The sequence below is a fragment of the Ursus americanus genome, chromosome 10 (genome assembly GCF_024610735.1).
Source record: "Ursus americanus isolate L20-20 chromosome 10, mUrsAme1.1.p, whole genome shotgun sequence".
Classification (NCBI taxonomy): Eukaryota; Metazoa; Chordata; class Mammalia; order Carnivora; family Ursidae; genus Ursus; species Ursus americanus.
Window position 1 is genome coordinate 42,410,178 of NC_142136.1, and position 16,577 is coordinate 42,426,754.

General features: G+C 37.9%; 1 long non-coding RNA gene across 1 annotated transcript in view; it reads right to left on the reverse strand.

Annotated features, from left to right (window-relative positions):
* Positions 1–672: 672 nt before the first annotated feature.
* LOC123801148 (uncharacterized) overlaps positions 673–16,577 on the reverse strand; it is a 90,119-nt gene continuing 74,214 nt past the window's right edge. Inside the window, exon 6 of the long non-coding RNA XR_015725859.1 lies at positions 673–800. This is a non-coding gene — a long non-coding RNA (uncharacterized LOC123801148). The remainder of the gene's footprint in view (positions 801–16,577) is intronic.

Sequence of the window (16,577 nt, forward strand, 5' to 3'; positions counted from 1 at the left end):
GTTCTCCCTTTCCTAGAGCCCTGAGGATAGTCAGAAGCTGTTTTTCAAAAAAAGAATATTATCTGCTGGGTAAGGCATACATTACTACAAACTTCTAAGAAGCAGCCCTAAGGTCTAAGTAGTATCCCTATTTTGCCAGATACTTCAAGCAAAACTGGATCTTCTGGGCCACATGGCCCAAGTGGCAGAATAGTTTTTTTTTTTTTTTCTTATGGAACACCATACCTGTTGCATGGATTTTTATTGTTGTAAGTCCTATTCAAAATTAGCAACCCTTAGGGTTAGTTGGTAAATGGGCCAGAGGTGCTCACCCAAATGGGGTATATGTTACCTCCAATACCCAGAAAGGCCCACTAAGCACTGTGTCTCTTTTTCTCGTAGTACACAGTGTCAGATGCAGAAATGTGTCCATTGAAGAAATCGATTTTCATGTCTTGAACAACTGGACCCCAAGATATTTCACTTACATGACAGCTCCCTAAACTTTTGTGAGATTTATTTTCCACTCGTTGGCATACATGTGTCTTACAAATGATTCTAAAATATATGCTACTTTTTGCTACTAGGTCAAATGAACATGTTATAATGTAACAGAAGAGCATGATGTCCTATAGCATAGACAGGCAATCAAGAATGGGCAATTGAGACAGCACCAATTGCTGGTCCTAGCAGATGGAAGAAAATAGCTTCTGATATCTTTTAACAAGAAAAAAAACAAAAACAAAAACCATTCATCAGATGAATAGTCACTTACCAGGTCCCAGCAGAAGTGTTGATCTGTTCCAGTGGTGAAATCACGTCTGAAACAACAATCATAATAAGAATAAAGACCCAATTATTTTAGAACTAGTATCTAAATTTCATCTATCTTCTACAGAGACCAAATAGATAAGCTGTGTGAGTATGTGGTAGTAATCATTATCCCTGCCTCTTTCAAGTTTTTAATGGTGGCCCTAATCTCTGTAATCCCTCCAGTAATGTGGTATGTATTTTGTTTTAATATTTTTGTCGTTGAGAGGAAGTTCTGGTGGCCCCATTTGTCTGACTCTAACATCATATTCCTCACCTCATAGGTTGGGAATGCATGAGGGCATTCTGCAAGGTACGAAGTAGGTCTATCCCTATTAGGCATCTGGACTGGGAATAAAATCACAGATGATTCACAGCCCACTGGGTCCACTGTGAAAACAGCTCAAGCCAAAACTCCATTCAAAACATAACCTCCATAAGCACCCAGTATGACTGCGGACATTATAGTGTTTTAGCTCACCAATAATTGTCAGCTCAAAGCAACATGTACAGCAATATCCTAAATGTCTCATTATTCCCTTTTTTCCAATGCATAGTCACCCTAGGAAATGGTTCTATGTCCCTTTGTAGGAAACTGGAGAGGAATGTAGTAGAATGCTTCTGGCTATACAGCTATTCAAGTGGCACCATCGTTCCTTCAATTCAAGGTGCTCTCCGGTTGTGAACTTGGTGAAGTCTGAAATTGTTTGTGGGCCTGTAACTTGTTACTGTGGTGACTGAAGTCACATCTCTGCTCATCAGATCTAGAGATTGTCAGGAATCTGGGGAATGCCAAAGCCCTCTGAGGGTCAGAATAGCCTGCTCATGCTTCCTCCCTGCTGCCCAGGACAGAGAACAGGGCTTACCGTGTCTTTGCTGAGTATGAGCCGCTCCTCTAATCCCTATAGCTTTTGTCAAGTCTACCTTCAGCCCTAAATTTATCTTAGCTTTTCCCCTCTTTTTTTGTGTTTCTAACTGTTACACACTATGGAAAATAAATGTTTGCATCTATTCATGCAAACACATAAACATACATATGCACAGATATGACTAATAAACTTACATAAAAAATTACGAGCTGTTATGCCTAGAAGACATAAAGTACTCTTTAAAAAGTTTCCGTAATATTTTTCACTTTAATTCCCACAAAATTAGAGATGCTTTTGAAATGCAAATCAACCCCCCACAAAAATTAATTGTGATGGAAGACCAGCTCAATATAGCTTAAGGATAGAGAAGAATATACTGTTTCCTGTAATTGAACTGTAGGAAGGACGTGTATACACCTTAATCTCAAGTATATTGAGAACTTTAATTTATACTACAATCCAAGACCTTGTCTCCACTGCTGTTTTTATTTCTCTCTGTATACTGACTTAATTCTCCCTCATTAGCGCTCTCAATTTTGGTCATTATGATGGCCATCAGCATATATTAGTATCATATATTTCCACTTTTAGCTCTGGAGAGTATAAGTAGGGCCAAGAGAGCAAGGTAATAAAACAGGTAGCCCATTTCTGGAATATATTAAAGACACAGAATTGAGAATATTCCCCCTAATGTATGCTGTTCTGTAACAGAGAAAAACTTAGACCAACAAAATAAACACTACAGATAAGAAAGACCTAATACTCAAATGTCTCAGAATTTCATATCACCAAAATGAGATTGAACAAAGATATCTTTATGCTTATAGAAAGATACATATGAACTGTAAAATACATGTTATGTAAGGTGTATAAGTATATACACGCATATGCATGCATATATGCATGCAAGTAGACAGAAAGTTGTATTTAAATTTAGTAAGGGAAACAATCATATATAAAGAAAATGTGAACCACTTTAAAATAAATGTAAACATTTGTCACTCAATTAACTAAGGAAAAATTACCCAGCAAAATAAATGATCCAAATTTGAAATCTTATAAACTTTAAATGTATCTGTTTTTGTTACATCAGATGCTTAAGACGTCCTGGAAAATAGTTGGAAAATTTACCTACAACGTGAAAAGACAGAATTATAAACTGACATGAAATATGTGTGTACATAAAAACATTATAGGTAGATAATAGAAGATAAATAAAAGGGGAAAACATTATTTAGAGGGCAAAAAGAAAATCACACAGCATTTCATGTATGCAATAGTTTAGTGTGTGACTGTTAAACATTTTTAACCCAAATCTATAGGTCGGTACTATATACTACACTCTAGCAATAAAACAAGGTATGCTGTGCATAGAACTTGTGTTGAGTCTAGCAATCAGTTCAAGTTGCCACTGAGTTGAAAAAGGGTCTTTAGACTTTGACCCGACCATTTCTCCTACTGGACTAAAGACCTTGTCACAGAGATCTGATGCACAAAATAATGACGATGATACAGGTTGGTTAAGAGTTTGCATTTATGACTAATTCTCTTTAGCTCCAAGTAACCTGGTACCCATTCGGTGGGATATTTTAGATTTTTATCACATGAAGATAGGACAAAGTAGGGAATATGTAATTAGAGAAATTTTATTCCAAGTAAAACTACTTGGCCTTTCCTAAATGAAAATAATCTAGATTTTATAGCTAAATCATACTACCCATATTAACTATACCGCATAGGAGGGTGGATGATCAATTTTATGGTTTAGACATAATTGTTGCTTTTCTCTCTGTTTGGATATGCTTACAAGGCTCTTCTGTTTTTTGTCTTGACCCATCACAGTCAGAGTTGCCTTGTCTGATATTAGTGTTCCTTGAAATTATGTTCAACAGAAGAATATGACAGCTGGACCACTTGCTAACAACTCCAAAGCCAAGCTGAGAGGGCTGGGCCAGCTCCCAGCTGTCTGGGTCGTTTTCCTATGGAAATGTAGATATGTAAAACTTACTTACAGGATTATAAAAGCAGAATAAAAAGTACAGATGGCATTTAAGTTGTAAATCTAGCACACATGCTGGATTCACTTAACGCACTGACCCATATCAATCAAAGAAATTCACAAAGGTATATAATTCTGGAAATATTTGTGAGCTCTGCTCGGGTTAGAACAATCACTTCAATTATATTGCCAAGTAAACATTTTATCTGAGATAGTTATATGCTGCAGAATACTGTCTTAAAATATTGTCTTTTATTACATATTAGTCATATCTTCCATTCAGTATTTTCAGTTTTTCAAAGGCAGTGACTGTTCCATATCCTCTGTATACCACCCACTCAGTGAGAGTCTTAGTGTTGATGTGACTAAACACTTAAGTGGTTGGTTAGAGAGTGGAAAATGGAAATGGATCAAAAGGAGAAGTGGCTTCTTCAAACTACTATAATTCATAATACTAGTTGTCACCAACTTCAGGAAATCATTTTCTTCCGAAATAGATTTAAAATGCAATTTATGGAATATATTATTTTTATCTCCCTCCTCTTTGAAAGCCTACCTTCAATAACTCTCTAAACTGCAACTGGAGATGATGACTTTTTTAGGTGTTTTCAACTGTCTCTGAAAATTTAATGATAACAGGGATACTCAGACATTCAGCTTTAATAAGCACTTGCACATTGACCTTCTCTGATTCTTATGATTGCTACCCAGCTGTAGTGTTTCCTATTGAAAAGTAATTGGATTACCTCAAGCTCAGATATAGCTATCTCCTAGAAGGTTGCTAAGTGTAAGGATAGTTTTGAATGTTCTCCAACTTTATATATATTAAAAAGTCCTGGCAGGCTTATAAACACCTAGCTTGCTGGACCCTCCCCTATAGTTTTTGATTCAATAGATTCCCAGGTAACATAAACAGTGTTGCTCTGGGTTTCCACACTTTGAGAAATATTAATTTACATGAACAAATTTATATTGAGAACTACTGATTTAAATACTATGGTAGGTAGCATGATGGTCCCCAAAAGATATGCACATCCTAACCTCCTGAAGCTGTGAATATATCACCTTCTATGGTAGATGAGACTTTTTAGATGTGGTTAAAGCTAAGGGCCTTGAGGAGGGAGGAGGACTGTAGGTTTTGTAGGGGGATCCAATATAATCACATGGGTCTTTAAAAGTGGAGAACCTTCCTAGTTATATTAGAGAAAAGGAGATGTGAACATAAAAGAATGGTCAGAGAGATGAAAGGACATTGGCTTGCAACAAGAGGGATAAGTGCCATGAGCCAAGGAGTATAGGCAGCCTCTAGAAGCTGGAGAAGACAAATAGATTCTCACATATAGCCCCCAGAAAGAAACTTAGCCCGCCCAACACCTTGAGTCAGACTGACCTATATAACTATAGGATAATAAATTCCTCTTTCTAAGCCACTAAATTTGTGGCACTTTGATATAACAATAGAAAATGAATATAGATATGGAAAAATCCTATCACCCAGAATTACACATCGCTATCTGTTCTTCCCTGACCCTTCACATGCCCCCCCTACACACACAGATAGCCATTGCAGCAGCAAAAGCCCTAAACCTGATATAAGAAAACCAGAATTTATGTACCACTTATTATCTGTATTAGTTTAGACAAGTACATTTCATTTAATTGAAAATCACTTGAGACCATCCTATTTTTACATATGCCATGTGTTAAGACAGAAAACCAAGTCAAGCAGAGCTGCTATTTTTAAGGGGCTTTAATGTTGGAGACAGAGCAGGAAATCAACAACAAGTGAAATGATCTAGATACCAAAATGATCTATATATTGAAATTCAGGATTGTGATATGAAAGCCCAGAAGAAGGGTGTTTCAACTTTTCTGATTCCAAAGTTTCTTCATACAAAATTACAGTTTTCACAGAAAAAGATCTAGTATTTACTAAGGGCTTGTCTGAGCTACCAGGTGTTTAAGTGATCAATTAGGACAATGCCCTAAGCTGAAAATAACTATCAAGGCTTTATTCACTAACTGCACTAGTATAAGCAAGAGGCCACAACAGAATATAGTACTGGCGTCTCCTTGTTACGTTTTCCCCCCCCAGACTGGCATCAGTGACATCGGGTGATGTGCAGTGCCAACGAGGGAAACCGTGGACAAAAGCCTGTGGATGTGTTATGGACTGTGAGGATTTGGGGATGGGAAAAAGGAAGGACTAAGAGTGGAAAAATACTGAGTCAGTTTACTGAAGGCCCCAGACAAGGACATCTTGGTGGAGGGGCCTGAAAAGTAACTCAGCACAGCCCCCTGCCACCGATCAGGAGGCCTCTGAATGCAGAGGTGTCAAGCTAGTAATGCACATACATGTAAGAGCACGGCTGGCCAGAGGTGGGGAAGGCCGTGCACCGAGTCCAGACAGAGGATGGCAGCATGACATCGTGACACACGATGTATGACAGGCAAACCTTTGCATCTGCCAATGGTGAGGCCTTAAAGCTCACACACACAATTTCAGCCTGACAGGTCCTATACGTATAGACCAGTGCTATCCCAAAGAAATATAATGTGAGACAGGTATGAAATTTTAGATTTTATACTAGCCACATTCAAAAAAAAAAAAAAAGAAAGAAACAAGTAAAATCCATTTTAATAATATAGCTTACTTAAACCAATGTAGCCAGGGCGCCTGGGTGACACAGTGGTTAAGCATCTGCCTTCGGCTCAGGGCGTGATCCCGGTGTTATGGGATCGAGCCCCACATCAGGCTCCTCCACTAGGAGCCTGCTTCTTCCTCTCCCACTCCCCCTGCTTGTGTTCCCTCTCTCGCTGGCTGTCTCTATCTCTGTCAAATAAATAAATAAAATCTTTTAATAAATAAATAAATAAATAAACCAATGTAGCCAAAACATTATTTCCAAGTGTCTTCAATATCAAAATATTTTTAAATTATTAAAAATTATTAATGGGATATATTACACTCTACTTTTTCCAATGGTAAGTTTTCAAAATCTGGTGTGTAGATACACTTACAGAACACCTTAACTGAGACCAACCACACTTCAAGTGTTTAATAGTCACATGTGGCCACTGGCTGTTCTATTGGACAGTGCAGATATAAGGCCTTTTCTAAGTACTTTGAAAAAAAGCACAAAGGCATAATACAAAATCATCCAATCCTGGCTTTCAGTTTCAGCTCCTTGATTCTTTATTAGTCCTGGGGCCACAGGCAAAACCCTTAACTTCCTTGAGTTCGTATATTTAAAGTTCCTAGTCAAGACTCTGATACATAACTTGGAATTCAAAACACATCAGTTCCCTTTACCTCAAAAATACTGAGTCAGTTTAGTGAAGGCCCCAGAAAAGGACATCTTGGTGGAGGGGCCTGAGAAGTCAGCACTTTCTTTTCCTTTACACAAATTGTCTTAATTGAAGAGGACCATCTTTAATGAGATAAAACATACTAATATTTTGGTGAGTGTTCAGAAAGAATTAACACAGCAGATGTCAAACTGCTGTTTTCATAAGGGCTTGCTTACAAGATTGGCCCTTGTCTGGTGTCTGGGGACTTTGCTTTTGACCTGTTCCCTAACTGATTAAAGGTAAATCATTGTCTGTAAACTGTACAAATAATGCGATTTGTGGTAAACACCTGTTTTCCTTCTTGGAATCTGGAATTTTGAACATATGAGGGACAAACTATGTGACCAGCACAATAAAACCTTGGGTGCTCAGTCTCTAATGAACTTCCTTGGTATGAAATATTGCACACATTTTCTTGTACTTTTCACTGCTGAAGAAAGGGTCATACTTAATTTGCCCCATCACAAGAAGAAAACCTGCCTATGGATTGCTACACATCCTGTCTATCCTATGTCTCTTCTTACTAAACTTGTCATATTATCTTTTCACTAAAATAGACTTTAGCTCTGAGTCCATCTAGGGAATCCCTAACCTCATGGATGCACTTGGGGACCTCTGAAATGGAACATCTTAAATATTAAATAAATTTGTATTGGAGTTTAAATCTAATAAAACCATTTCCATTTGAATAGTGTATTAGAGCTTGGAGGACAGGCAAAACTAAATGAGTAAAAGACAACTTCCACACAAACAATTTATAAAACAGGGTTTAAGAGTGCTTCTGGAAGAATATCTGGAAGCCTTAAGAGCTCCCCCCATGGACCTTCCACCAGGGATTGTGATTTGGTTCAAAACTATTCAGGTCCACAGCTGAGAAAAAAAATCAAATTTCTTTCGGGACTCTGATACTAGTTTCATGAAAGTGGCTTTTGGTTTTTTGTTGTTGTTGTTGTTGTTGTTGTTGTTGTTGTTGTTGTTTTAAGGTAGGTTCCGTGCCCAACGTGGGACTTGAACTCACGGCCCTGAGATCAAGAGTTACATGCTCTACCGACTGAGCCAGCCAGGCCCCCATGAAGGTGTATTAAAAGAGCTAAACTTAGATCATCACAATACATTTACATTTAAAAGCCTCATAAAAGTAGAAGCCTCAAATGGCACTGTTAGGCATAGAGAAGTGCCCTCGACACACTACTGACCCTTGCCGTGCTGGGCATTTGTCGATGCAAACTGCCTAAAACTGGGACTATGCATCCAAGTCTCCCTCTTATCCAGCCAAGAACCACATAACTATTTCTTAATAGAACATGAATGGAAAGGGTGTAGCATATCCAGGTCTGATGCTCTAAGAAGTAGATTTCCTCCACTGCCTCCTGACTGGTCACCTGCATAGAAGCAAGACTCCAAGATCACAGAGGATGGCAAAACCAAAAAGAGAAATAGCCCATTCTTTGAACTATGTCACAGGACATCCAGCTGACCACAAACATCCATGTTGTGTTTCTACAGGAATAAGAAATAAATGCTCATTGTTTGAAGATTCTAAAATTTTAGGTTTTTTTTTTTTTGTTTGTTTGTTTTTATAGTTGTCATATCCACATATCCATATGTCATCCACATATATCTATGTCAGGATATAGAAAAATAACTGTCTTACAAACTCCTTCTATTTGACCTCAACAAACAAATATACCTTGACAAAGTTTTATTTCCAGAAGATCCTGTTACCTGTGGACAAATAACTGCCTTAACAAGACAATAATGAGAGCACTCTTTATGGTGATCAAATTCGCTGAAGGGTAAAATGCTGTGCAGTTCAGTCCCAGATCAGAGCTGCATTTAAAGAATCTGAGCCCAAACAAGAATATCCAATATTTAATCTAAATTCTCCCATAAACATTTAAGGGGGTTTTACGATAGACCCACTACAACTCTTTAGATGGTACCAATGCCTCACCTCATAACTAGCCCAACACAATCTCTAAATTCTCTCCCTCATACTCTCAAAGAATTCTCTCTCATGTTCTATTGGTGTTCTGTTCTCAATATCTTGATTCGTTCACCACTCCCAACTCGTGTACCAAACTGTGGGCCATATCAGCAGAAATGTGAACCCCTTGAGCATCACAATTTTAAAAAGACATCTGTTATATAGAATATATTATTCTGTAACAGATTTTTATACATGCAATGCATTATATTTCATTTGCCAAACTGACATATATTTATTTAATTTCCATACTTCCACAACAGGAATTTTAGTCATTTATAGGACTCTTCTGAAGAATTTGAAAAGCAAAAACTGTCTATCTTTAAGTGCCACAAAATATTAATAATGTATGAGATTATGCATTACGAGTTTCAATATATTCTTAGTCTTTTTTTGGCAATGTTTTTGCCTTAAGTATCTGCTAAATAGTGGTACAATATTATTTACTAAATGGACTACTACGGATTGAACTCAGCATATCAACTCATTGGATTACTAATAGGATATGGTCTGAGTTTTATTTACTTTGTTGAAAACATACAATATTAAATTTTGTATTAGCAGGTATATACTAATGATATGACATGTATTTCTTACCTGATAACACTTCTACCAGGTAAAATTATTTTTACTAGTTGGAATTTTGATTTAATGACTATCAATGATTTATTTTTTTATTTGAATATAGTTGACACACAATGTTACATTAGTTTTGAGATGTACAACATTGTAATTAGACAAATTTATACACTACGCTCACTACAAGTATACCTACCATCTGTATTAATGATGTTTTAAAAAACATCACTGAAGGATTTTTTAATTATACTTCCAAAGAGACAAAATGGGCAATACTCAGACTGGGTTGACTTTTGCGAATATGTAAATCTATAAAAGCTTCAGAATGACAACTCTAGAATAATGTTAAATTTATCTATAGCAGAGTTGAAATTGGGCCAGAGATGTTTCAGAATCCCCTTTTGCTTTTCCCTCCAGTATTTCTTCCAATATCTGAAAAATATGTAGGATAGAATAAATAACCCTTTAAGAATTTTTCTTCTGTTTGAAACAAAGATAGGCTTTTGGAAAATGTAATTCTTTTTACATTTACTCTCCACTTTTATAATATCTAAATGAGAAAGAGAATGCATGCTTTACAGCGGCAAAGATTAGGTATTGGGAGATTTGAGTTTACAGGATAAATTCTAGGTTGGAAGATCCAAGAACTCCCAATTTTTAAAACAATACACTAAAAGATTTTCTAGAAGTTAGGTGAAATAGGCAGTGTAAATTTCTATATAAAATCAAACCACCCTAAGGTGATTTATATTGCTCTGAATGATACATTTGGATTACTATTGTTTTTTTTTTTTTTAATGTAGAGCCAACCTTCCAGAAGCTTTATAATAACTACTGGCAGTCAGTTTTATTCTGTTGCATTATTAATCCCTCCACTTTCTTCTAAATTATTATTATAATCCCTATACAAACTCTGCTTTTCTCTTTGTGTAACAAAATCAAGTTCTATATTCCAAGATGAGCACTTGTCGGGTCAGGCAAAATAATTGGTGTTGTTTCCCCATTTTTGATCTTTGTTACCAGAGTGAATCCAGAAATAGTTGGTTTAACACGGTACCATGTGTACCGCAGGGCCCTTTTCATGAGTCATCATGATTTGGGAGTAATTTGCTCGGAAAGCACAAAAAGTACTATGTAGAGGGTAACCGATTTATCATTTAGCTTTATTGCCACACAAAATGACTAGATTGAATGTGGAGTGGGGAAGAAATCTAGCCCAGCGCTAAGCCAATGCATAATAGGGAGGCCTGGGTGTTGTGTGTGGAATGGGTGTGTTTCTTTAAGAGTAATATGCTCCCTCTCCATTCGGGAAGGAATTTGTAAGTGTGTGTTACAAAATATTCATCTTTAAAATAAGTTTCTTCAAGAACTGTACTGGAAAACCCAAGAAAATGTCACACTCCCAAATCAGGTTGACTATGGTATTAATGTTTTATAGAAAAATACTCGAGAGGGACACAATAAAACCTGGAGCAGTGAAAACATAGTGATGGTACCTACTTAATTAGTTGAATAAATCAGAAATAGGTGATGAATAAATAAGGTAACCAATGAATTCATGATTAGGAATATGAATGGGTAATGTGGTCCATTTAGTAACTCACCTCGTAAGCAGGTGGCAGCATCCTAAATGACTTTTCTGAGCAAGCAAGAGATGTCTGAATAAAAGGGAAGAATTACTTACTCTTCCCTAAATCATCCATATTGTTTAACCAAACTGAGTTATTTCTAACACTTATGCAGCATTAAAAATAAAAAATGGAGAGAGGCCACTTTAACTGGAAGCGGAAGACAAAAGAGAAGTAGCTTAAACTATGAGTGGCCAACTCCTCTGAGTGCTTTTTACAAGGCAACCCAGTTATTTTCCTTCAATGAAAACAGTGCAGGGGACGTAAAGTTATATACCTCGGCTGGACCATAACTTACTGCTGATGTACCTTCATTTGCAATTGCTTTTATTTTTAAGGAGTAAGTAATGGACTGGAACAATATCTCAAGGCAATATGTGAACAGACAAAATGAGCACAAAAACAGCCCCATGCCCAGGCAAAGGTTTGGTACATTTAGAGAGAGTTTTGACGACCACATTCCTGCCTCTCAGGGAAGCACTTGATCCTTCCAGTTGCTTTTGCCTAAGGTGGAGCTTGCTTCCTATTGGTTTATTTAAACCTAAAACTGGTTCTTAGAAGGATTCTTAATTAATACTGGCTACATGATTTATCTTAAAGAGTATAATATAATAATATTTAAAAATGTTCCTTGTGTGCAAGTCTCACTATCCGGAAAATACTTACGTCTAATGTATATATAATAAATTCTTCACCAAGACATACTTGATTTAACTTCTTATTCCTCCTTCTCAGGGTAAAAACAAGCACAGTAGCCGAATTTTAGGATATACACAAACTAACAGCTGTTCTTTCACCTCATCTCTCAAGCAAGGTGTCATAAACACAACTCTTTAAAATAATCTAGCACATATTTGAAACATTATTGATATTTATAGGTAAATTAGTTGTGCTCCTTCTATGGTCTCTTAATTTGCTTACGTTTTAAACTACAGTCTCACTATATTGATTCTTCACAATTTAGAGAGGACTGAACCTCAGATTTTTGTTAACATTTTCTACGCCAAGTCAAGCCTCTCACTTAAGATTTCTTATTGAACAAACTACTTTAGTAGGTTCACCGATTTTTTTTCAGGAGCAAGGATTTACTGGACCAAGAATATAAGATTTTGATGCCTTGTAACATGGGAGAACAACTGTCCTGGTATTGGGCAATATAGAAAGAGGAAAATGTTTGGCATAAGTTCTCAGTCATTGGTCCAAAGTCAAACACTAGTGAATGAAACAACAGAGCCAGGATGTTTTCTTTCCAAAACCGACCATGAAGTAATCCAAAATACTCATGAAAATAAGAAAACATTGCACTCAAAAACAATAAATTTGTATAACTACATGTGTACCGTATTTGTGGGAGAAAAATAAAGAATTAACGTCCATACATATTTATAATAATTTTCAAGCTAATTTATCTTTAAAATACAATCTTTGTAAAACTCCATCAGTACAGTCTCTATTTACACACATATTGTTTTATACCGTGCACTGACAATACTAAAAACCAAATGAAAACAAAACAGAAGTTATGCATTCCTTTCCAAAATTCGTACACTTTTCCATTCTCAAGGACAAAACATACCTTTGACAGGTACCATATAAACATCGCCACAACTTAAAGACAAGTAAAGCTGGAAATAGCTTTATACTGCTTCTGCAAGCCAAACCCATCCTTGCTAAAGAGTTTTGTTTAGCCACAGCAACATTTGTTTTATTGTGGTTCAGCTGGGTTTGTTATTATTGAATTGAATGTTTTTGGTGGAGGTGGAGAAAGTCCCTGTTCTTTCATGTTTGCTGAGGGCAACACCATTCCATTCTCGTAAACCAGGCCCCACTACCTGCCTGAATTGGAAGATACTTGATTTTGTCACTGCTGTTTTGTATCAAGGTAATCAGACTTATAAGGCACAGACTTTCAAAGGCAGAACAGAAAATAGGTAAGCAGAAGAGTCAAGGATGTTTCAGTTGAAGAACATGGCACAATAATGACTAGTGTTCTGATGCATAGAGTGGCTAAATCAAAAAATGTAAGTTAAAGTCAGATTACAGAATATTGTAAAGTGTAACTAAATCATTGGGATTAATGCCCAGTGTCAGCAGAAATTTATCAACTAATCTTAAAGGGCTAGACAACTTGATCAAAGTCTTGCTTTAGAAAATTAGCGCTAAACTAGTTAGGACATAGGGTTGATTGAAACAGGGAGAGTGGAGAGGTAAGGAGAGTATGTAACACTGTTATTAATAAAAAGATATATGAATATGAAAAATAGATCTAAGGATATTTTGGCCAAGAAAAAAGAAAATTTTAAAACAGGAAAAAAGTTGGGACACCTGGGTGGCTCAGTTGGTTAAGCATCTGCTTTCGGCTGGGGTCATGATCCCAGAGTCCTGGGATCGGGCCCCCTGTGGGGCTCCCTGCTTCCTGGCGAGCCTGCTTCTTTCTCTCCCTCTGCCTGCCGCTCCCCCTGCTTGTGCTCTTTCTCTCTCTCTCTCAAATAAATTAATAACATCTTTTAAAAAATTAAACTTTTTTTTAAAAAGGGAAAAAGTTGATAAGATATAGAACATATATGACTAGGAGATTGCTACATATTGTAATAGAGCAGGTAGGAATAAAGATCATTATAAAATATGAATTTTGTTTTAAATGTGTCAAGTTTGATCTCACCATTTAATATCTGAGAAGAAATGCCTAATATGCAGGTGTAAATATAAAATTCATTATTTATATAATACCAAAAAGTTACGTAAAAATTGAGTAAGTTAACTAGTCTACTTTTGCACCACAGAGTCATAGCCATGGATCTTCAAAAAAAGAGAGCAAGAAGTCAATGAGATTCTTAAAAATAAAAACACGAAATTGTAGGTTTGATGAAAATACCCTACGTAAAAAAAAAAAAAAAAAAAAAAAGTATGGATATTTCTTATTTCACTACCCCATAGTTCCCACCCTGAGTTTAACAACATAACATACCCTGGAAAATATTTTTATGATACACTGGAAAAATGTGTAAACCATCAAAAATCATTAGAAAAGTAGTCCTTAAACAATCTAAATCATATGAATTTGAACAGCTCCTACTCACCTTTACCACCAAGCAGATTGAAGGGTTGACCCAAGATGTGGCCTAAAGTTATGGTTTCTAGTTTTTCACCCAACTGCCAGTGACGTCAGTGAAGCAGGGGCATAAAATTTGATAGGACTCGCCCCCCTCCCCGACCTCAAACATCAATTTGAACAACTCTGTGCAAGAACGCAGGAACACTTGCACGGGGCCAAGAATTACAGGTAGCGATTAGAGCAGCTGGTGAAGTCCAGAACTAAGAAAAGACGCTGTGAGGAGCATAGGAAAGACAGAGTCACGCTGCCCCCTTCACTACTCCCCCAAGCCCGGGCAGCCCAGCGCTGAGAGAGGCACTTTTCCCCGTGGGAGGACAGTAGTGTGAACACCTGACTTCAACACGAAACCCATCTCCCTCTATGGGCCCTACGGGCTCCAGTGCACTCCAGGCAACTGCCAAGGGTCCAGGAGCCTTCCACGGGAGGGCTCGGCAGGTTTCTGGAACGGACCGCAGGCTTACCGGCACTCGGCGGCTGCAACTCCAGACAGAACCGGTGCCACCAGGCTCCTGGCTAGCTCCGGGAACCGGGGCCCCCGGCGCATCCCTGGCCTGCCTGCTCCTACACCCCCAGGAGCCCCCTGGCACACCAGGAAGCGTCCTCCACCAGAGCTTCCTGGCCGGAAGCTGAGCATCCCGGCCCGCCCCCTCCTCAGCCCGCCCCCACTTCCCCCCCCCCTCCAGGCCGCCCACCACCTGCCCTCAGGCCGCTCAGGAGGCGCCAGGCTGGTTCTGAGGCATCCACTCCGAGCAGCCTCCCTCAAACCAAGGCCCCAGGCTCACCCCAGTGCCTGCTGGCGGCTGCAGCCCTTGTGCACTAATGGCGGGAAAGTAAACTGGTGCAACTCCTGCGTAAAACAGTATGGAGCTTCCTCAAAAATTAAAAACTGATTACCATATGGTCTGGAATTCCACTTCTGGGTATTTTCCCAAAGCAAATGAAGTTGCTGTATGGCAAATATATCTGCACCCTCCCACCTTGTTCACTGCAGCATTATTTCCAACAGCCAACACCTGGAAACAGCCTACGTGTCCATGAGGGATGAATGAATAAAGACGTGAGATACACAGACAATGGAATATTATTCAGCAATAAAAAAGAATGAAATCTGCCTTTTGCAACAACGTGGATGAAACTTGATGGTATTATGCTAAGTGAAAATTAAGTCAGACAGAAAAAGACAAATACTGATTGTTTTCACTCAGATGAGGAATCTAAAAAAAGCTGAACTCAAAGAGCAGAATGGTGACTGTCAGGGGCTGGGTCATGGGGGAGATGTTGGTCAAAGGGAACAAACTTCCAGTTACTAGGTGAATAAATTGTGGGGATCTAATGTACAACATGGTGACTGTAATTACTAATACATATTATGTACTTGAAAGTTAAGAGAGGAACTAGAGAGTAAAAGTTATCACGACAAAAAATGGTAATTATGTGAGGGGATGGAAGTACTAACCTATTATGGTAATCATTTCACAATATATATGTGTATCAAATCATCACTTTGTGCACTTTATTTATTTATTTTTTTGAGAGGGTAGGGGAGGAGGAAGAGGGAGAGAGAAACTTAACCAGACACCCCAGTGAGCACAGAGCTCCATGTGGGATGAGATCTCATGACCCTCAGATCATGATGTGAGCCGAAATCAAGAGTCAGACCCTTAACCCTCTAAGACACCCAGGTGCCCCTACTTTGTACACTTTACACTTACATGTTGTCAATAGTATTTTAATAATGGTGGGGAAATAATTTTTTAAAAATGAATGAATTAAGAAAAGCATTGCCGGGGCGCCTGGGTGGCACAGTGGTTAAGCGTCTGCCTTGGGCTCAGGGCGTGATCCTGGCGTTGTGGGATCGAGCCCCACATCAGGCTCCTCCGCTATGAGCCTGCTTCTTCCTCTCCCACTCCCCCTGCTTGTGTTCCCTCTCTCGCTGGCTGTCTCTATCTGTCGAATAAATAAATAAAATAAAATCTTTTAAAAAAAAAGAAAAAAAAGAAAAGCATTGCCCTCATTAATGTTTGCAATTTATTTGCATTTCTTTTTTTAAAAACTAATTTGCCTTTGTAGCAGCAATGTATTCAAGAGGCTGTTTCCTCACAGTTATAACAACTGTGTGTATTATTAAGCTTTTACACGATTCTAACCTGATAAAATAAAACATTTCTTACGGGTATCTGCATATGTTTTAATAATAAATACTTGACACTTAATTATTTTTTACATCTGCTAACAAAGAGTATTATAATTGGCTAACAAG